Below are 22025 nucleotides of genomic sequence, written 5' to 3' on the forward strand. Positions count from 1 at the left end.
GCGAGTACTTTTAACACTTGGATGACCTGCTTGAAGTCGTTCTTGAGACGAATACTGAGGACTTTGTGGTCCGGTTCGGCACGCAGTTCAGGCCATACTTTTGTTTGTCCGGGCTGAGTGAGATATTGCGCATGTTTAGCTCGTCGAGGATAAAGTTCATGACGCATTTGATGTCGTCCAGATATTTTCTTTGCTCTGGTTGATGACGATGACCTTCGTCAACGAGTACTTGATGTGGACGATTCTACGATCGCGCATGTCACAGCCCACTTCAACGACGGCCTGCATCCGAGAAACGGCACGCTCAATCAGCGGGTTGATGTACTTGCTATTCAACTCATCTGGAAGTGCACATTTTCCTCGTTTAGCTGGCGCAACCGCTGGACCAAAAACTCCGTCAGGTAGGGCGTAAACGGCGCCATCATTTGCATAATGGCATCAACACGTCGTACAGCGTATCCTGTGTGGTGCGAGCTCTGTTGCCGTTTTCACACCAGCTCAAACTGTCAAAATTGCACCAGCGTTTCAAGGCTTTAAACGCTCATGGTATGGCAGATTTTCAAATCAAAATATATTTTTTCAACGTATTTTTTAAATTTTATTAGCCTCTTAATGAATTTTTATACTTATAAATTGGAAGTTGTCAGATTTGTTGCTTTGTTGATATGTCAAGCTTCGTGTGTTTACCGGGTTCGAGTTAGCTTTGAGCTTTTCAGATTGACAATTCCAGAGTTTTTTTTTGAAAAGGACCAATAAACTATTGTCTTTCATATGTTTATAGGACCTAATCAAAAAAAACTCTAGAATTCTAAACCAACCAAAGAAATTATTTGAAAAAATCGTTGTTTTGTGAGTTATTTTAATTTTGTTTAGTCTTTTGTAATTTGTGAATCAAATCTGGATTTGTTTCAGATTCTTGATGGCCGTGATCTGCGTTAAATGTGGTTTCAATTTTGCGAAATTCAATCAGTTGGAAATGATGGAGGAAAAAAACAACTTTTTGAAAACATTTTAATATGACCATAAATAAATTCATAGTTAATAAATTCAGCCCCTTTAAAACACATAAAAAAGTATGATAGAATTTACATGATATCACTACAATATCTGGCATACCATAATTTTCTATGTACCTTGACCATAACTGACAGCTCGCACGACCTAGAGCGTATCCAACTCGTGGTAGTAATCCTCCACGCCAAACCCAACACATACCAGTCGGTCAGCTGATCGATGAACTTGGTCAACCTCGGCATGACCATGTACAGATAGTATCAGCAGCGACTCCTTGAACGACGTAATCCACACGTCCATCACGTTCGTCGAGCGCTTGCTTGCGTGACGACCCGCGTCATATCGTTATACAATCTTGTCCTCCATCTCGAACCGATCAATGTTCTGCAACAGGAAGCGAAACGCGGCAGGAACACGTCCTTCATGATGTCCTTGACGCCGTCTTCCTTGAAGCTGAAAGCGACATCATTATTAGCAACTACTTCTGGAGAAACGCTCAAGATATCAAACTCACCGCAAATTCTCCGCGCGCACATCCGGTGAATTGATGAGGTACAGCCGCAGCGCGTCCGCCCCGTACTTGTGCACCATCACCATTCCGGTGCGTCGCGTGGCGTGCCGTCCTAGATCATGCTCGTTCTCATCCGAGCACACCGTACGCGTAAATCGAACCACCTAGAAGACCTTGCCGGGGGTATGCGTTCCCTCGGAATCGATGTAATACAGCTGAGGACCGCGCTTGTCGTACCCGGCCAACATCATTCCCATGCTGATAAACATGCTCTTGTAGGTACACAATGTTGGACATGATCTTGCTGGTCGCGGCCACCGAAATGCGTTCCTTGTTGCGCAACTTTTAGATTCGGCACTCCTTGGCCAGCACCCAATCTCAGTACACACAATCGGCCGCACCACCCGCCAACGTTTCCAGCAGGTATTCGTTAATCTTGACAATCTTCTTCATCGTCTGTGAACCGATAAACTGACCGCCGGTGGCACGAGATCGACTGCCAGAATAACTTCACCCTGGAGCCGGAACCCGAGCGTCGTCGTTCCGTGATCAAAGTCCATTTTGATGCTGCTGGATTCGCCATCGGCCTGAAGTTTGGCCAGATTCTCCGCAGACTGCCGAATAGAAGAGAAAATACCCGGACAATGACTCGGATGTTAGCCAGTACGAACATAACCTCCTCCCCGCTCCGCTGCAAAAACCTACCTTATGGAACGGTGGAACCGCTAGCGACAGACTGTTTCCCAGTTGTGGGAGCCCATCGAAATGTCCCGCTGGTAGGATTGGTAGCCGCAAACGTCGGGAGAACCATTTTTCCACCGAAAAATCACAAAAAATATAAAATTTTCCTTCTGCTGAACAGCTCACACGGTTTGACGGACGATGTTTGACAGTTTGCTCTGACAGAAGTTGTCAAAAAGTTGGAGAGAGCGAGAGAGAAACAAGAGAGAAATGAGCATGGCGGCAGCTGTCACGCGAGTGGTAAACTGCATTTAAAATGTATGGGGGAAATCATTAAAAATTAATTATTTTGAATATAACTCAAAACTGAGGCTTGAAAAGACAGTTGCTTTGGAGAATTTGAACGGTGTGCGTCGCGGTCAACACGCCGGATTTTCGTTGCCGTTTCCGTCTTTGTTTCCCCCCCCCGATTGTGTGTGTATTTCGACCCGGGTGATTTCGCGATGTTGACAGTTGCTTTGGAGAATTTGAACGGTGTGAGTCGCGGTCAACACGCCGGATTTTCGTTGCCGTTTCCGTCTTTGTTTCCCCCCCGATTGTGTGTGTATTTCGACCCGGGTGATTTCGCGATGTTGACAGTTGCTTTGGAGAATTTGAACGGTGCGCGTCGCGGTCAACACGCCGGATTTTCGTTGCCGTTTCCGTCTTTGTTTCCCCCCCCCCCCCCCGATTGTGTGTGTATTTCGACCCGGGTGATTTCGCGATGTTGACAGTTGCTTTGGAGAATTTGAACGGTGTGCGTCGCGGTCAACACGCCGGATTTTCGTTGCCGTTTCCGTCTTTGTTTCCCCCCCCCCCCCCCCCCCGATTGTGTGTGTATTTCGACCCGGGTGATTTCGCGATGTTGACAGTTGCTTTGGAGAATTTGAACGGTGTGAGTCGCGGTCAACACGCCGGATTTTCGTTGCCGTTTCCGTCTTTGTTTCCCCCCCCCCCCGATTGTGTGTTTATTTCGACCCGGGTGATTTCGCGATGTTGACAGTTGCTTTGGAGAATTTGAACGGTGTGCGTCGCGGTCAACACGCCGGATTTTCGTTGCCGTTTCCGTCTTTGTTTCCCCCCCCCCCCCGATTGTGTGTGTATTTCGACCCGGGTGATTTCGCGATGTTGACAGTTGCTTTGGAGAATTTGAACGGTGTGAGTCGCGGTCAACACGCCGGATTTTCGTTGCCGTTTCCGTCTTTGTTTCCCCCCCCCGATTGTGTGTGTATTTCGACCCGGGTGATTTCGCGATGTTGACAGTTGCTTTGGAGAATTTGAACGGTGTGAGTCGCGGTCAACACGCCGGATTTTCGTTGCCGTTTCCGTCTTTGTTTCCCCCCCCGATTGTGTGTGTATTTCGACCCGGGTGATTTCGCGATGTTGACAGTTGCTTTGGAGAATTTGAACGGTGTGCGTCGCGGTCAACACGCCGGATTTTCGTTGCCGTTTCCGTCTTTGTTTCCCCCCCGATTGTGTGTGTATTTCGACCCGGGTGATTTCGCGATGTTGACAGTTGCTTTGGAGAATTTGAACGGTGTGAGTCGCGGTCAACACGCCGGATTTTCGTTGCCGTTTCCGTCTTTGTTTCCCCCCCCCCCCCCCGATTGTGTGTTTATTTCGACCCGGGTGATTTCGCGATGTTGACAGTTGCTTTGGAGAATTTGAACGGTGTGCGTCGCGGTCAACACGCCGGATTTTCGTTGCCGTTTCCGTCTTTGTTTCCCCCCCGATTGTGTGTGTATTTCGACCCGGGTGATTTCGCGATGTTGACAGTTGCTTTGGAGAATTTGAACGGTGCGCGTCGCGGTCAACACGCCGGATTTTCGTTGCCGTTTCCGTCTTTGTTTCCCCCCCCCCGATTGTGTGTGTATTTCGACCCGGGTGATTTCGCGATGTTGACAGTTGCTTTGGAGAATTTGAACGGTGTGCGTCGCGGTCAACACGCCGGATTTTCGTTGCCGTTTCCGTCTTTGTTTCCCCCCCGATTGTGTGTGTATTTCGACCCGGGTGATTTCGCGATGTTGACAGTTGCTTTGGAGAATTTGAACGGTGCGCGTCGCGGTTATCACGCAGGATTTTCGTTGCCGTTTTCGATTGTGTGGGTTTTTCGGTCCGGGCGGTTTCGCGTTTTCGCATTTTATTTGGTTTTATCTTTCCACAGCCGGCTGTCTAAGATTGAATCATTAATGCTAAACTCAACACCAAATAACCGGGAAAAATCTCATCCGCATCCTCCGACTGTTTGCCTTGAGAATGCATAATACATCACACTATTAAACCAAATTTATTGATTATTGGGTCGCATCATCATCCTCTATGTTGAATCCTGGCCATTACCCTTACCCACTAACAAAATCCCAAGTAGAAGTAGTTTTCCGGCACACGTGGGGGTGTGGATATCGTATAGAACCCACCCTTGGTAGCAACCTGTGCTAACTAACATTCCCGTCCCAATCCCCCGAGATCTACAAACTGACATGGCGGGCGCCGTTGGTGGCCAATGACTGTTACCTATTTGCTTCAGATCTAGTTTTAATGATCTTGATGTTTTATCTTTTCAACGCATTCATACATGCTGTTGATAAGGGAAACACCATTAGATCGTTCAAGCGTATGGTCGGTTGTATTGATAGGATATTACGGTCCTGTTCAGCAACGGAGAAGGACAACCATGGGTGGTCTCTCATGCTCATGCTCATGCTCATGCTCAAAACTGAGGCTTGAAAAGTAGACGTAGTGATAGGTTATTTTTTTATCTACTACCAGGAGAAATTTTACCCGCCTCCCTTGCATGGTTTCGGAGATTTTTGGAAAAAACTGATTTTCCCCATATAAATTTTAATTTCTTACCACTACTCGTACAGCGCCATCTCTTAGAAAATTTTGCCTAGGCGGGTACCCCATTATCTTGACATTATTATTTTTGTAACTTCAAACTTTAAAATGCTCGGGATTGTTCATCTACACGTCCTTAAAGTGCCCCATACTTAAAATAAATGAAATTTTGTTTCATTTTCGAGAAAAACGAAAATTAGTGTAAGAGGTCACGGTGGCTCTTACGGCTTTTTGAAAACTTACCCGAGAAATTGACAAATTGTCGAACAGTCAAAATGTCAAAATGTCAAATTGTCAAAATGTCAAAATGTCAAAATGTCAAAATGGCAAAATGTCAAAATGTCAAAAGAAGTGGGAAATGCTTCCATGCACGGACAGGTGAGAAATCACGCACAATCTACGAGAGGGAAACCCGCAAGAAATATTCGAGCTTTTTCAACCACTTTTACACCAACACATACTTTGTTTTCTTGTATTAGTGAACTCATTCATCTTATAGTTTGTTGATGTATTAGTGCGAGTAGCTTGCTTTTGCGCCTGTATGAGTGAGATGTGCCCATGCCCAAAAATGGTTCCCTTCGAGAAATAATAAGAACAAGACGCGTTTCCACACAGCATTATTTATTTCCAAATTATGTTCTTTTCTTGTGTTGGGCATCCTTCAGGGCGGAACATTCAAGAATTGAGAACTTTCGCGGCGCCATCCATGGCTCGGCAACGAGGCTCGAGCTCTCGCACTCCCGAGTTGATTGATGAACCTGAAAAGAACAGAAACAAATTTGTTTAAAAATTTGTTACTCAACACTTTTGTAGCAACCAGCAGCAACTATTCGTACCTGTTTCGAAGAAACAAATGGTACGTTCGTTTGAACAGCCAGTGTAGCACTGAGTGCCGCACTCGTCGGTGCCAGTTTTGGTTCAATCGAACGTCATCTGTCAGTGTGCTTGGAACTCGCATGAAACTGAAAAAATATCGAGTGCGGCACTAGAGTTTCACTTCCAAGATGGCGGCGAAACTCGTGCGGAACTAGCGCGAGTTTCTTCAAAGAAACACTTTGACAGCTCTGAGTGCGGCACTCAGTGTGGAACTAGCCATCAAACGAACGTACCAAAAATGATTTCACGGCGGAGAACATTGAGGGCCGGTTCCAGTTGATTCAGTCCACTAGGAGATGGCTAACTTGTAAAATCTCAGCCAAATTAGCCTTCCGCAGGGCCAGCGGGAAGAGCAGCAAGCTTTTTTTCACATTTTCACCAAATTTTCTGCGTTTATTGGCAAATTAGCTGATTATAAATGAAAAAGTAGCAGCAGAAACAGAGCGACTTGTTTGAAGCGTGAAAATTTCAAACACAATGAAACGTCAGTTCAAGCTGTCAACCGTCCAGCAAGACGAGCACCAAAGTTCTTCGAATATATAAGGTGTGTCTGATTTGTCACAATAAATGGGTAGTAAAGTTACCTAATATCGAAACAATTTGGCAATGCAGAAATGTAATTACATTTGAAAAATGCTGAAATAATTACGCAAATTTTTAACTACTCAGGAACACGAAAACAAATTACGATTTCTGTAATAACGTTTTCAAGTCAAACAGAAATTCGTCATACCTTTTGATTCCTAAATTTTTGGTCGAGTATTACTGTTCTTTCACCATTGTATTAGATGGATAAGTATTGTAATATGATGCCTAAAGTATATTGTAATGATTTTTAATAAAATGTGACAACTTTCAAAATTACCAAAAGATATCTGTGGTAGGTTTAGTAATTATCTTGACATTATTATTTTTGTAACTTCAAACTTTAAAATGCTCAAGATTGTTAATCTACACGTCCTTAAAGTGCCCCATACTTAAAATAAATGAAATTTTGTTTCATTTTCGAGAAAAACGAAAATTAGTGTAAGAGGTCACGGTGGCTCTTACGGCTTTTTGAAAACTTACCCGAGAAATTGACAAATTGTCGAACAGTCAAAATGTCAAAATGTCAAAATGTCAAACTGTCAAAATGTCAAAATGTCAAATGTCAAAATGTCAAAATGTCAAAATGTCAAAATGTCAAAATGGCAAAATGTCAAAATGTCAAAAGAAGTGGGAAATGCTTCCATGCACGGACAGGTGAGAAATCACGCACAATCGAGAGGGAAACCCGCAAGAAATATTGGAGCTTTTTCAACCACTTTTACACCAACACATGTATACTTTGTTTTCTTGTATTAGTGAACTCATTCATCTTATAGTTTGTTGATGTATTAGTGCGAGTAGCTTGCTTTTGCACCTGTATGAGTGAGATGTGCCCATGCCCAAAAATGGTTCCCTTCGAGAAATTATAAGAACAAGACGCGTTTCCACACAGCATTATTTATTTCCAAATTATTTTCTTTTCCTGTGTTGGGCATCCTTCAGGGCGGAACATTCAAGAATTGAGAACTTTCGCGGCGCCATCCATGGCTCGGCAACGAGGCTCGAGCTCTCGCACTCCCGAGTTGATTGATGAACCTGAAAAAAACAGAAACAAATTTGTTTAAAAATTTGTTACTCAACACTTTTGTAGCAACCAGCAGCAACTATTCGTACCTGTTTCGAAGAAACAAAATGATTTCACGGCGGAGAACATTGAGGGCCGGTTCCAGTTGATTCAGTCCACTAGGAGATGGCTAACTTGTAAAATCTCAGCCAAATTAGCCTTCCGCAGGGCCAGCGGGAAGAGCAGCAAGCTTTTTTTCACATTTTCACCAAATTTTCTGCGTTTATTGGCAAATTAACTGATTATAAATGAAAAAGTAGCAGCAGAAACAGAGCGACTTGTTTGAAGCGTGAAAATTTCAAACACAATGAAACGTCAGTTCAAGCTGTCAACCGTCCAGCAAGACGAGCACCAAAGTTCTTCGAATATATAAGGTGTGTCTGATTTGTCACAATAAATGGGTAGTAAAGTTACCTAATATCGAAACAATTTGGCAATGCAGAAATGTAATTACATTTGAAAAATGCTGAAATAATTACGCAAATTTTTAACTACTCAGGAACACGAAAACAAATTACGATTTCTGTAATAACGTTTTCAAGTCAAACACAAATTCGTCATACCTTTTGATTCCTAAATTTTTGGTCGAGTATTACTGTTCTTTCAGCATTGTATTAGATGGATAAGTATTATAATATGATGCCTAAAGTATATTGTAATGATTTTTAATAAAATGTGACAACTTTCAAAATTACCAAAAGATATCTGTGGTAGGTTTAGTAATTATCTTGACATTATTATTTTTGTAACTTCAAACTTTAAAATGCTCAAGATTGTTCATCTACACGTCCTTAAAGTGCCCCATACTTAAAATAAATGAAATTTTGTTTCATTTTCGAGAAAAACGAAAATTAGTGTAAGAGGTCACGGTGGCTCTTACGGCCTTTGAAAACTTACCCGAGAAATTGACAAATTGTCGAACAGTCAAAATGTCAAAATGTCAAAATGTCAAAATGTCAAAATGTCAAATGTCAAAATGTCAAAATGTCAAAATGCACGGACAGGTGAGAAATCACGCACAATCTACGAGAGGGAAACCCGCAAGAAATATTCGAGCTTTTTCAACCACTTTTACACCAACACATGTATACTTTGTTTTCTTGTATTAGTGAACTCATTCATCTTATAGTTTGTTGATGTATTAGTGCGAGTAGCTTGCTTTTGCGCCTGTATGAGTGAGATGTGCCCATGCCCAAAAATGGTTCCCTTCGAGAAATAATAAGAACAAGACGCGTTTCCACACAGAATTATTTATTTCCAAATTATTTTCTTTTCCTGTGTTGGGCATCCTTCAGGGCGGAACATTCAAGAATTGAGAACTTTCGCGGCGCCATCCATGGCTCGGCAACGAGGCTCGAGCTCTCGCACTCCCGAGTTGATTGATGAACCTGAAAAAACAGAAACAAATTTGTTTAAAAATTTGTTACTCAACACTTTTGTAGCAACCAGCAGCAACTATTCGTACCTGTTTCGAAGAAACAAAATGATTTCACGGCGGAGAACATTGAGGGCCGGTTCCAGTTGATTCAGTCCACTAGGAGATGGCTAACTTGTAAAATCTCAGCCAAATTAGCCTTCCGCAGGGCCAGCGGGAAGAGCAGCAAGCTTTTTTCACATTTTCACCAAATTTTCTGCGTTTATTGGCAAATTAACTGATTATAAATGAAAAAGTAGCAGCAGAAACAGAGCGACTTGTTTGAAGCGTGAAAATTTCAAACACAATGAAACGTCAGTTCAAGCTGTCAACCGTCCAGCAAGACGAGCACCAAAGTTCTTCGAATATATAAGGTGTGTCTGATTTGTCACAATAAATGGGTAGTAAAGTTACCTAATATCGAAACAATTTGGCAATGCAGAAATGTTACATTTGAAAAATGCTGAAATAATTACGCAAATTTTTAACTACTCAGGAACACGAAAACAAATTACGATTTCTGTAATAACGTTTTCAAGTCAAACAGAAATTCGTCATACCTTTTGATTCCTAAATTTTTGGTCGAGTATTACTGTTCTTTCAGCATTGTATTAGATGGATAAGTATTGTAATATGATGCCTAAAGTATATTGTAATGATTTTTAATAAAATGTGACAACTTTCAAAATTACCAAAAGATATCTGTGGTAGGTTTAGTAATTATCTTGACATTATTATTTTTGTAACTTCAAACTTTAAAATGCTCGAGATTGTTCATCTACACGTCCTTAAAGTGCCCCATACTTAAAATAAATGAAATTTTGTTTCATTTTCGAGAAAAACGAAAATTAGTGTAAGAGGTCACGGTGGCTCTTACGGCTTTTTGAAAACTTACCCGAGAAATTGACAAATTGTCGAACAGTCAAAATGTCAAAATGTCAAAATGTCAAAATGTCAAAATGTCAAAATGTCAAAATGTCAAAATGTCAAAATGTCAAAATGTCAAAATGTCAAAATGTCAAAATGTCAAAATGTCAAAATGTCAAAATGTCAAAATGTCAAAATGTCAAAATGTCAAAATTTCAAAATGTCAAAATGTCAAAAGAAGTGGGAAATGCTTCCATGCACGGACAGGAGAGAAATCACGCACAATCTACTAGAGGGAAACCCGCAAGAAATATTCGAGCTTTTTCAACCAAAAATTTTGAAATTAAATATGTCTTTATTGAACATTCTTATAATAATTACATTTCTTTTACATGATAAGTGGTATGGCCTAATGCTCTTCATCTTTGTTGTATTTTTCGTTTTATTATTAACTGATCACATTTATTTATTTGCTTCAATTTTTTTAACATTATTGCATTGAATTGAATACATTTGGATAAAAAAGAAAAAAAAATCACTTAAACAACTAATCCTAACCTAAAACTAAAAAAAAAAAAAAAAAAAAAAAAAAAAACAAAAAAAAAAACTATTGAAATATTCAAAATCACTACAACGAGTAAACTACGAACTGTATTTTAAGATGAATGCTCCAAGAGTTCTTACTTGTTCCTGGCGAGTTTTGCACCCACGCAGAGTTGTTGTCATCTCGATGAAAATGTTCAGAAGTTCTTGTGCTGAAAACAGGTCACTACTGCCTTCACCCGTTGATGTTGGTTGGTTTTCCCTCGGTTGCTGACTGAAGCCTGGAGGTGTTGTATGCTCTGCAACTTTTTGCCGCTGATTCAACGGCAATGGCTGCAGATTTGGAACCACTCGAACAGATCCTGCTCCTGGTGACGCCAAAGCAGGAAAATCCACGTCCGTGTATGCTGGTGGTGTTTTGCGACGATTTGATTGGTGCCTCGTCGTCGCTTGCTGCCGAATTTTCACAAACTCAGCTCGTTTTGGGCAGCTTCGATTCTTGGTAGAATGGTCGCCGCCGCAATTGAAGCATTTAGCTTCGATGTTCTCGTTGATTGTTTCGCAAGCTTGTGTTTTGTGCTCACCTCCGCAGATTGCACAACGACTCTTGATGAAACAGTTCCTTCCACCATGTCCAAACTGCAAGCAGTTCGAACATTGCGTCACGTCACGGTGCACTGGACGATAACGTTCCCAAGTCACGATGATGTTGAAAATGGCCCGAACTGCTTTCAGCTCAGACGGCGTTGTCGATCCTTTCTCGAGATGAACCAGGTACAGTTGATCACGATACTTGATGTCCTTGTTGTGTCTCGTCATCTTGAAGACTTCGATTACGTTCAACTTCAGAGTTTTGAGCTCTTCTTTCAGCACACTCACATCCATGTCGTACAGGCCACGGAGGACCTGTTTCATGGGGCGTTTACCTGGATCGTCATGGCTGTAGTATTCAATCTTGGTGTTGTTCAGGAAATCCCGAACGTAGTTGTAATCCTTTCTGGTAGGTAGCAGAATTTTGAGTCCATCAGCACACAAGCGAATGGAAGCTCGTAAAGCACCAGATTTGATAAACCCGGTCAGCCACTTTCGCACCGAATCCGATGACGATGTTTTCACAAAAATGGGTGGCAACTTTTCCCGTCGTTCAAATTCTTCCTTCTCGCTCACGTCCACAGGGAGGGTAGCAAACTGGTTTCCAGACGAATTTTGAGCGTCCTTGCTCAAACTGCCTGGCTTTGCAGGTAGCGCTTCGGAATTCTTTAGCTTTTTTAAATCTGCCGATCCTGCTGGTGAGGACCGCCTCTTTTTCTTGCCCTGAGGCATTTTTGCACTTTTTAAGCACTTTTCAGGAGCTAAAATCCAGGAGTACCTCACTGAATGATGGTCCACAAAGGAATGATGCTTTTTCAACCACTTTTACACCAACACATGTATACTTTGTTTTCTTGTATTAGTGAACTCATTCATCTTATAGTTTGTTGATGTATTAGTGCGAGTAGCTTGCTTTTGCGCCTGTATGAGTGAGATGTGCCCATGCCCAAAAATGGTTCCCTTCGAGATATAATAAGAACAAGACGCGTTTCCACACAGCATTATTTATTTCCAAATTATTTTCTATTCCTGTGTTGGGCATCCTTCAGGGCGGAACATTCAAGAATCCAGGTTTTTAAGCGAAGATGGCGTTCGAATGGTGAACGCCCGAAATGTCAAAATCACGCAGTGGTACCAAAATTACGCAAAAAGTGTGCCATGGCATGACAGCCACATTTTTTTTTTCTAATGTTGGTGCTACTGCGCGATTTTGACATTTCGGGCGTTCACCATTCGAACGCCATCTTCGTTTAAAAACCTGGATTGAGAACTTTCGCGGCGCCATCCATGGCTCGGCAACGAGGCTCGAGCTCTCGCACTCCCGAGTTGATTGATGAACCTGAAAAAACAGAAACAAATTTGTTTAAAAATTTGTTACTCAACACTTTTGTAGCAACCAGCAGCAACTATTCGTACCCTAGGGGGGTGACACTTCGGTTTTGTCGGGGCTGAAACCTCGAGCTCGGAGCCAGCACCGGTCTGGAACCTTGCCTGGAACTTTGATTAAAAAGTAGCCATTTTTTCTAACTCTGTTTAGCGTGCATCGCCTGTTAGCTGTCACTCAACAAAATCAAAACAAAAGCACGTTTTTTTCCAGCCAGGAGTTGCAAGACTTTTTCGCAATTTTTACTAATTTGTGCGTTTCTTCCGATACCGTTACCACCCGCTTGACCTGCACCGTGTTGGGCCGCTGCTGGTGCAGCCGGAGAACACCCAGAACGAGCGTCGGAACGGATTTTGGCGACGGAAAAAAAGCACTTAGCTAGACACCCGCAAATTGACCGTCATCAGGGCAGAGGCTTCCATTTTGCTATTTTGCAAGTTTTTCGCGTTGAACGTTCTGTTTGTGGAACGTCTGAGTCGTGTCGCAAGAGGATGCTTCCGGAACCGCGTAGGACCAAATCCGGCAGAAGCCGGAGGACACGTCGGCCACGTACATCCTGCACGCCGTGCTCGTACACTCCGGGGACAACCACCCGTATACAGCAACCCGAAGAACGACGGCAAGTGGTGCAAGTTTGACGACGACGTGGTGTCGCGGTGCACTCGCTCGCAACGACGCAATCGTACAGAACTCCGGCGGCACAGCAGCAACGCATACATGTTGATGTACGTGCGCGAGTCCACGATTCACGAGGTGTTGGAAGATGTCAAGAGCACCGACATTTCGGACGAGCTGCGGGAGCGGCTAGACGAGCAGCGCCGGATGCCGTTGTACTGAGGCACCGAGGCGACCAACTTTATTAACATCAACGTGCTGCTGGAGCACCACCATTTCGGAGCTGGCAGAGATGTTCTCGAAGGCGTTTAAGGTGGAGCCGGACAAGATGCGCATGTGGACCGTGTCGAAGAACGGGCTGAGGATACACTAGTTCCAGCTGATCGATGCGAACACGAACGAAACGTGCAGCAAGTACGGCTACCAGGATACGAAGAACTTGTGGACGATCTTTCTGGAGATGGCCTCGCCGGAGACGAACCAGCTGAAGCCGATCGAGCAGTTGTGGGGCAGAGGCTGGCCGGGGATTTAGCTAAAGTTCTTACACTTGAAGAATTGAATTTCGTACGGATCCACGTTGATCCTGACCGTAGTTGGATTCCGACGACAAATCCAGCGTAAATCCCGAGTCGTTGGGGTTCAACGTGTCCACGAACAGCACCTCAATCCGGCAGTACAGATCCTTGAGGTACTCCTCGCACGTCGGGAACTCGTAGCTCTCCACCTCGCCTGCGCTCACCTTCTCGATGATGACGATTGAACCGTTGATCGGGAAAGACAGCGCCGAGTCAATCACGAAGAACTCCTGCATCTTGACCACCTTGTTGATATTCGTCACCTCGTGCAGCCAGATATCCGTGTCCGGCTCTTAGTGGGCTTGCTTGCGACACTCCTCCTGGAAAAAACGACCTGGCGCGGTCGTGTTGTCCCTTGTGGATCCATCGCGGGAAGATTTTTTTTTCCGCGCCGATAGTGAACTCGAGTTTGGTCAGTGAAGAATCGAACCTTTTTAACCAAGTTGAGTTATAAGTAATAAAAATACGAAATATTGTAACGGAAAGAAATTTAAAAACAAAAAGATTAGATGATAGGAGGCAACACATATACACACTAATGAACTGTTAACTCGGGTGTCTGAATAAAACAGGTTGGGGTTATTGGGGATTGTTTTATTGCAATTTACTGGTATAAAAACAACACGTGTCGATTAACCAAAACCAAATCGAAATTGACTTCAAAAAGCCTATTCTACAGTCCGATTTAAGGACGCATTAGCTCTTTCGTTTTATCCCCCACAAACGGTCACTGGCGTTAAAAAAGGTAATCCCTTTCCAAAAAACCTTCCGTCGTGCAGAGCATTTCTGCTGCATGCGACCGCCCACTGTTGCTGGTGAAACGGCAGATCTTGGCTTATCTGCGGTTCGAATTGTTCACCAAGATCATGCCGGTGTTGGTTGGCAGCGCCAAACATCCTCTCCAGCACCTGATTCTGCGGGTAACCCAGATTACGCCAGCTTGTTGTGGATGTGAAGCGTTTCGGAAGCGATCGCGAATAATGCCATCAGGTCCGTAATCAGCATTAAAATGTGTTGCTGGTGCAGTTGCCATGAATCCCGGCTTATCGGTCAATCCGCTACCGGACCAGTGTGTTTTTGGTGCGGCTGGTGGTTAAACCTTAGGCAACTGCTGCTGTTGCTAAAAAAAGGACTCCACATCGGCGGCTGAACCAACGGCTGGCTACTGGCTGCAGAAGCTGGGGACAAATTTGGTGGCGGAACATCAGATTCTGGAAGGGGGACAGTTGTGGTGTTTCAGTGGATATAAAAAATCCGTGGAAGTCCACTGAAACACGATTCATAACACCAAAAAGCGCTTGAGTGTTGCCCGACTTTAAACGGTGGCTACCGATCACTTTTGCCACTTGATCGACAGCCGCAAACGTGGAACAAAATCCGGCACCATCTAATTCGGCCATTCCGATGGCTTATTCCACCAAAAGAACTGTGTTCAAAAGGTAAACAATCAACTTCAAGATGAGCGTGAAGTTTCTAAACGTCAAAAGTTACACTCTCAGCAAATGTACTCAAATTTGGCAGAAAAGTTGGCTCGGAGTTCAAAAGTTCCGTCTCCGAGCCAGCACCGCGCCCGAAACCTGAAGTGGCACACTCTTGTTCGTACCTGTTTCGAAGAAACAAAATGATTTCACGGCGGAGAACATTGAGGGCCGGTTCCAGTTGATTCAGTCCACTAGGAGATGGCTAACTTGTAAAATCTCAGCCAAATTAGCCTTCCGCAGGGCCAGCGGGAAGAGCAGCAAGCTTTTTTCACATTTTCGCCAAATTTTCTGCGTTTATTGGCAAATTAACTGATTATAAATGAAAAAGTAGCAGCAGAAACAGAGCGACTTGTTTGAAGCGTGAAAATTTCAAACACAATGAAACGTCAGTTCAAGCTGTCAACCGTCCAGCAAGACGAGCACCAAAGTTCTTCGAATATATAAGGTGTGTCTGATTTGTCACAATAAATGGGTAGTAAAGTTACCTAATATCGAAACAATTTGGCAATGCAGAAATGTAATTACATTTGAAAAATGCTGAAATAATTACGCAAATTTTTAACTAATCAGGAACACGAAAACAAATTACGATTTCTGTAATAACGTTTTCAAGTCAAACACAAATTCGTCATACCTTTTGATTCCTAAATTTTTGGTCGAGTATTACTGTTCTTTCACCATTTTATTAGATGGATAAGTATTGTAATATGATGCCTAAAGTATATTGTAATGATTTTTAATAAAATGTGACAACTTTCAAAATTACCAAAAGATATCTGTGGTAGGTTTAGTAATTATCTTGACATTATTATTTTTGTAACTTCAAACTTTAAAATGCTCGAGATTGTTCATCTACACGTCCTTAAAGTGCCCCATACTTAAAATAAATGAAATTTTGTTTCATTTTCGAGAAAAACGAAAATTAGTGTCACGGTGGCTCTTACGGCTTTTTGAAAACTCACCCGAGAAATTGACAAATTGTCAAAATGTCAAAATGTCAAATTGTCAAAATGTCAAAATGTCAAAATGCACGGACAGGTGAGAAATCACGCACAATCTACGAGAGGGAAACCCGCAAGAAATATTCGAGCTTTTTCAACCACTTTTACACCAACACATGTATACTTTGTTTTCTTGTATTAGTGAACTCATTCATCTTATAGTTTGTTGATGTATTAGTGCGAGTAGCTTGCTTTTGCGCCTGTATGAGTGAGATGTGCCCATGCCCAAAAATGGTTCCCTTCGAGAAATAATAAGAACAAGACGCGTTTCCACACAGAATTATTTATTTCCAAATTATTTTCTTTTCCTGTGTTGGGCATCCTTCAGGGCGGAACATTCAAGAATTGAGAACTTTCGCGGCGCCATCCATGGCTCGGCAACGAGGCTCGAGCTCTCGCACTCCCGAGTTGATTGATGAACCTGAAAAGAACAGAAACAAATTTGTTTAAAAATTTGTTACTCAACACTTTTGTAGCAACCAGCAGCAACTATTCGTACCTGTTTCAAAGAAACAAAATGATTTCACGGCGGAGAACATTGAGGGCCGGTTCCAGTTGATTCAGTCCACTAGGAGATGGCTAACTTGTAAAATCTCAGCCAAATTAGCCTTCCGCAGGGCCAGCGGGAAGAGCAGCAAGCTTTTTTCACATTTTCACCAAATTTTCTGCGTTTATTGGCAAATTAACTGATTATGAATGAAAAAGTAGCAGCAGAAACAGAGCGACTTGTTTGAAGCGTGAAAATTTCAAACACAATGAAACGTCAGTTCAAGCTGTCAACCGTCCAGCAAGACGAGCACCAAAGTTCTTCGAATATATAAGGTGTGTCTGATTTGTCACAATAAATGGGTAGTAAACTTACCTAATATCGAAACAATTTGGCAATGCAGAAATGTAATTACATTTGGAAAATGCTGAAATAATTACGCAAATTTTTAACTACTCAGGAACACGAAAACAAATTACGATTTCTGTAATAACGTTTCCAAGTCAAACAGAAATTCGTCATACCTTTTGATTCCTAAATTTTTGGTCGAGTATTACTGTTCTTTCACCATTGTATTAGATGGATAAGTATTGTAATATGATGCCTAAAGTATATTGTAATGATTTTTAATAAAATGTGACAACTTTCAAAATTACCAAAAGATATCTGTGGTAGGTTTAGTAATTATCTTGACATTATTATTTTTGTAACTTCAAACTTTAAAATGCTCAAGATTGTTGATTACAATCACGTCCTTAAAGTGCCCCATACTTAAAATAAATGAAATTTTGTTTCATTTTCGAGAAAAACGAAAATTAGTGTAAGAGGTCACGGTGGCTCTTACGGCTTTTTGAAAACTTACCCGAGAAATTGACAAATTGTCGAACAGTCAAAATGTCAAAATGTCAAAATGTCAAAATGTCAAAATGTCAAAATGTCAAACTGTCAAAATGTCAAAATGTCAAATGTCAAAATGTCAAAATGTCAAAATGTCAAAATGTCAAAAGAAGTGGGAAATGCTTCCATGCACGGACAGGTGAGAAATCACGCACAATCGAGAGGGAAACCCGCAAGAAATATTCGAGCTTTTTCAACCACTTTTACACCAACACATGTATACTTCGAGGGGCGCGACAATAGTAAAAAATTAAATACATTTAATTAATTAACTGCAGGAATTAACGAATTAACTTTTGTTTACGATCATAACATCGTCACCTCTCTTTATACCACATTGATTTGACCGACGACGTTTGACAGTTCGACATCGCGCGTGATTGTTGTTGTTGCGTTGGTGGAAAATTGTTTTCCTCAAAAAAAAAAATAAAATAACTGGCCCGTACGAGGGATCCGTTGGAAACGGTCATCGAGTTCAGGAGACCTGTTGCAGCTGACCAGTACAGAGAATCATCAGGGTTTCCAATCAGCTGGAAGCTCGTCGTCTTCTGCGACTGGCGCACCGGGTACCTCCCGACGGGAACAAGTTCGATTTTGACAACATCCCGATTGCCATGGACGACAGGGAGCTACTAGAAGACAGCACCATCTCTATGACCTCCAACAGCAAGCGATGAACAGAGGCGCTACTTCCGAACGATGGCTTAAAGCTGATTTCCACCACCGAACCTATGACAAACGGGACCCGATCCCCGGTCCATCCACCAACCCTGATATCGGATCACAACTCGTTCAAGCCAGCAGCGTCGGCCAGATTGTCATCACAAGCTCTCCTACCACCCAGTCGACGTCTACTTTGACCACCCTGAGCAAGAGTAGTCGTCGAGCGGACTCAAAATCCACGTCTCTCAAACCCACTCCAATCCGGCCATCATATTATCGCGAAAGTTCCATGAGCAGCAGCAGCTCCACAACAAAACCCCTTCCCCACGAAGTAATACCCCAGCCGAAGTTGTAGTGGCCACCGCAGTTGATTTATCTGATTAGAAATCGTTGCGAGCCGAACATTCTCAGAAGTAGTGGAGGAAGAATTCCGGTGGCAGTCGCCGCCGAGATGGAACCCGAGTTTAGAAGTTCGTCCAAGGTCGAACCGGTACCGGCGGCTGTCGCGCACTCGAGAGTCTCATTGGGAGCCACTTCCGAAGCAACCGACTCCAGTTCCAACGCTCAACAATCATCCCAGCTGATCGCCATGCCGGCGGAAACATGGATGGACCAGCGAACTTGCTGATCGTGGGAAGCATAAAAACAAGCAGATGATTCTTTATTTATTGTTTCAAACTCTAACAACTCAATGCCAAAAGTACCAACAAAGCAGCTGAATAAAAAAACCAAATAATTATTGCCCTTTTTGTACGGCCATCGTCCTTCTTTCTTCTTTTAGCATTTCGTAGAAATAAATAATTTGTACACTTCCGGAACCACTGCACGGAACAGTTCCGTCCTGCCGTCTTTAGGCCAGTGCAACCGCCAGCAGCAGTCCGGCGATGTGGCCACGGGGAAATCCCTTATTCAAAGAAACCGCAGCCCATGTCGTCATCGTCCTCGAAATCGGACTCCCCCATCTTCTTTTCCTCTTTCTGCTCCTCGGCGGCAGCGGCCGGGACAGCACCACCGGACGGAATCGAGGACAGGTTCTCGCGGCCGAAAGCGATCAGTTACTCGACGGACTTGCCATTCAGCTCGATGACCTCCTTGGTGATGCGGGTTGAGTCAGCTTCAATACCGACCGACCGGCGTTTCGAAAACTGCGCAACTGCGGCGAACGATGTACCACCTTTTGCAGCTACCTACTAGCAATCTAAATTTACCGAGAAATTTACTTATTCCTTCCAAAAACAAATTTCAAACAAAAAATACTGACCGGCATCGCCACATTTTTCACCAAGATCAAATTCAACAATAAAACCAAAACAAACTTGACAGGCGGGTGTGCGAAGGAGACGCAAAACAAATCAATGTTTTCGACAAAGCAGGTTGGGCGCTGTCAAATGTTAGTTGACAAGAGGAATTTAATTCCTTAATACATTAAATGCGCAAATTAAATACATTAAGCCCAGTTTCACGCCCCTCGTATACTTTGTTTTCTTGTATTAGTGAACTCATTCATCTTATAGTTTGTTGATGTATTAGTGCGAGTAGCTTGCTTTTGCACCTGTATGAGTGAGATGTGCCCATGCCCAAAAATGGTTCCCTTCGAGAAATAATAAGAACAAGACGCGTTTCCACACAGCATTATTTATTTCCAAATTATTTTCTTTTCCTGTGTTGGGCATCCTTCAGGGCAGAACATTCAAGAATTGAGAACTTTCGCGGCGCCATCCATGGCTCGGCAACGAGGCTCGAGCTCTCGCACTCCCGAGTTGATTGATGAACCTGAAAAAAACAGAAACAAATTTGTTTAAAAATTTGTTACTCAACACTTTTGTAGCAACCAGCAGCAACTATTCGTACCTGTTTCGAAGAAACAAAATGATTTCACGGCGGAGAACATTGAGGGCCGGTTCCAGTTGATTCAGTCCACTAGGAGATGGCTAACTTGTAAAATCTCAGCCAAATTAGCCTTCCGCAGGGCCAGCGGGAAGAGCAGCAAGCTTTTTTTTCACATTTTCACCAAATTTTCTGCGTTTATTGGCAAATTAACTGATTATAAATGAAAAAGTAGCAGCAGAAACAGAGCGACTTGTTTGAAGCGTGAAAATTTCAAACACAATGAAACGTCAGTTCAAGCTGTCAACCGTCCAGCAAGACGAGCACCAAAGTTCTTCGAATATATAAGGTGTGTCTGATTTGTCACAATAAATGGGTAGTAAAGTTACCTAATATCGAAACAATTTGGCAATGCAGAAATGTAATTACATTTGAAAAATGCTGAAATAATTACGCAAATTTTTAACTAATCAGGAACACGAAAACAAAATACGATTTCTGTAATAACGTTTTCAAGTCAAACAGAAATTCGTCATACCTTTTGATTCCTAAATTTTTGGTCGAGTATTACTGTTCTTTCAGCATTGTATTAGATGGATAAGTATTGTAATATGATGCCTAAAGTATATTGTAATGATTTTTAATAAAATGTGACAACTTTCAAAATTACCAAAAGATATCTGTGGTAGGTTTAGTAATTATCTTGACATTATTATTTTTGTAACTTCAAACTTTAAAATGCTCGAGATTGTTCATCTACACGTCCTTAAAGTGCCCCATACTTAAAATAAATGATATTTTGATTCATTTTCGAGAAAAACGAAAATTAGTGTAAGAGGTCACGGTGGCTCTTACGGCTTTTTGAAAACTCACCCGAGAAATTGACAAATTGTCGAACAGTCAAAATGTCAAAATGTCAAAATGTCAAAATGTCAAAATGTCAAAATGTCAAAATGTCAAAATGTCAAAATGTTAAAATGTCAAAATGTCAAAATGTCAAAATGTCAAAATGTCAAAATGTCAAAATGTCAAAATGTCAAAATGTCAAAATGTCAAAATGTCAAAATGTCAAAATGTCAAAATGTCAAAATGTCAAAATGGCAAAATGTTAAAATGTCAAAAGAAGTGGGAAATGCTTCCATGCACGGACAGGTGAGAAATCACGCAAAATATACGAGAGGGAAACCCGCAAGAAATATTCGAGCTTTTTCAACCACTTTTACACCAACACATGTATACTTTGTTTTCTTGTATTAGTGAACTCATTCATCTTATAGTTTGTTGATGTATTAGTGCGAGTAGCTTGCTTTTGCGCCTGTATGAGTGAGATGTGCCCATAGAGCTATCTAAGCCTGCTCTCACGCACACTAGCACACCATTTGTTTTGCTGGTGGGTACAAAATTTAACCTCAATCTTTTTCGTGTACGTACACGAAAAACATGCGCACGTAGATAACTCTATGCCCAAAAATGGTTCCCTTCGAGAAATAATAAGAACAAGACGCGTTTCCACACAGCATTATTTATTTCCAAATTTTCTTTTCCTGTGTTGGGCATCCTTCAGGGCAGAACATTCAAGAATTGAGAACTTTCGCGGCGCCATCCATGGCTCGGCAACGAGGCTCGAGCTCTCGCACTCCCGAGTTGATTGATGAACCTGAAAAAAACAGAAACAAATTTGTTTAAAAATTTGTTACTCAACACTTTTGTAGCAACCAGCAGCAACTATTCGTACCTGTTTCGAAGAAACAAAATGATTTCACGGCGGAGAACATTGAGGGCCGGTTCCAGTTGATTCAGTCCACTAGGAGATGGCTAACTTGTAAAATCTCAGCCAAATTAGCCTTCCGCAGGGCCAGCGGGAAGAGCAGCAAGCTTTTTTTTCACATTTTCACCAAATTTTCTGCGTTTATTGGCAAATTAACTGATTATGAATGAAAAAGTAGCAGCAGAAACAGAGCGACTTGTTTGAAGCGTGAAAATTTCAAACACAATGAACGTCAGTTCAAGCTGTCAACCGTCCAGCAAGACGAGCACCAAAGTTCTTCGAATATATAAGGTGTGTCTGAT

The 22025-nt window shown here is 42.3% G+C and overlaps 3 long non-coding RNA genes and 2 pseudogenes across 3 annotated transcripts; all 5 read right to left on the reverse strand.

Annotated features, from left to right (window-relative positions):
* Positions 1-466: 466 nt before the first annotated feature.
* On the reverse strand, positions 467-5575 carry LOC120431131 (uncharacterized; annotated as a pseudogene).
* Positions 5576-5683: 108 nt separating this feature from the next.
* On the reverse strand, positions 5684-6651 carry LOC128092499 (uncharacterized). Its single transcript, XR_008211824.1, has 2 exons — positions 5920-6651; positions 5684-5841 (listed from the first exon to the last, which is right to left on the reverse strand). It is a non-coding gene; the product is annotated as an uncharacterized LOC128092499 (long non-coding RNA).
* A 777-nt stretch (positions 6652-7428) lies between these two features.
* On the reverse strand, positions 7429-8202 carry LOC120431140 (uncharacterized). Its single transcript, XR_005607809.2, has 2 exons — positions 7661-8202; positions 7429-7582 (listed from the first exon to the last, which is right to left on the reverse strand). It is a non-coding gene; the product is annotated as an uncharacterized LOC120431140 (long non-coding RNA).
* Positions 8203-17704: 9502 nt separating this feature from the next.
* On the reverse strand, positions 17705-19395 carry LOC120431132 (60S acidic ribosomal protein P2-like; annotated as a pseudogene).
* Positions 19396-19747: 352 nt separating this feature from the next.
* On the reverse strand, positions 19748-20569 carry LOC120431141 (uncharacterized). Its single transcript, XR_005607810.2, has 2 exons — positions 19980-20569; positions 19748-19901 (listed from the first exon to the last, which is right to left on the reverse strand). It is a non-coding gene; the product is annotated as an uncharacterized LOC120431141 (long non-coding RNA).
* Positions 20570-22025: the final 1456 nt, after the last annotated feature.

Source organism: Culex pipiens, chromosome 1 (assembly GCF_016801865.2).
Source record: "Culex pipiens pallens isolate TS chromosome 1, TS_CPP_V2, whole genome shotgun sequence".
Lineage (NCBI taxonomy): Eukaryota > Metazoa > Arthropoda > Insecta > Diptera > Culicidae > Culex > Culex pipiens.